Source organism: Neolamprologus multifasciatus, chromosome 15 (genome assembly GCF_963576455.1).
Source record: "Neolamprologus multifasciatus chromosome 15, fNeoMul1.2, whole genome shotgun sequence".
Lineage (NCBI taxonomy): Eukaryota > Metazoa > Chordata > Actinopteri > Cichliformes > Cichlidae > Neolamprologus > Neolamprologus multifasciatus.
The window spans coordinates 1,930,030-1,930,753 of record NC_140453.1 but is presented as its reverse complement, the minus strand read 5'-3'; the positions used below and the strand labels follow the sequence as shown (position 1 = coordinate 1,930,753).

General features: G+C 41.6%; 1 non-coding gene across 1 annotated transcript; it reads right to left on the bottom strand.

The window, feature by feature from the left end:
* Positions 1-237: 237 nt before the first annotated feature.
* Positions 238-310, bottom strand: trnat-ugu (transfer RNA threonine (anticodon UGU)). Its single transcript has one exon. It is a non-coding gene; the product is annotated as a tRNA-Thr (tRNA).
* Positions 311-724: the final 414 nt, after the last annotated feature.

Sequence of the window (724 nt, the reverse complement as noted above, 5' to 3'; positions counted from 1 at the left end):
TGTGTATTCTAAGGGATGCATGCACGCTGGGTCCAAAACGCTCCATTTTTCCCATAACGACGAGACTTGACGTCGCCTGCACGATTAATGAGGGATTTCGAGACCTCTGCATAGATCAATAAAGAAGTGGTTTGCCATCAATCAGAAAAGTCTTGGCGTTTCTCCAGGAACATGGTGAGTAGACACTTCATTTTTTAGCACATCAGAAAGAAATTGTGCTAACAAGGTAACACAGTAAGGCCCCAGCGAGAATCGAACTCACGACCCCTGGTTTACAAGACCAGTGCTCTAACCACTGAGCTATGGAGCCCACACTTATAATCAGGTGGACCAAAGACCTCTGTGAGGACCAGTATGCACCGGTAAAAGCTGCATAAGCAGAGACCACCGACGTCTGATGCACATCCAGTCACTGTGTTCTGGGCTGAAATATGACAGAAACGCTCAGTTTCAGAAAAGAGCTTCAAGGGTTCCTCGTAGCAGGCGGAGTTGGAAGATATCCAACAGTGAACAGCAGCTTGACATTTTGAACACTTATTCTGTCAATTTGTCATTTTTAACCTCAGATTTGACACATATGAAATGTTGAATTTGCACCATTAACTAAAATGTTCTTACAATGAACCTTTAAATATTTTTCAGTTACATTTAGATCATTTCTGCCTTTTTTGTGTGTTTTGTAAAGTATTTAGTATTTTGCAATGTTGTTGAGTATTTGTCTGTG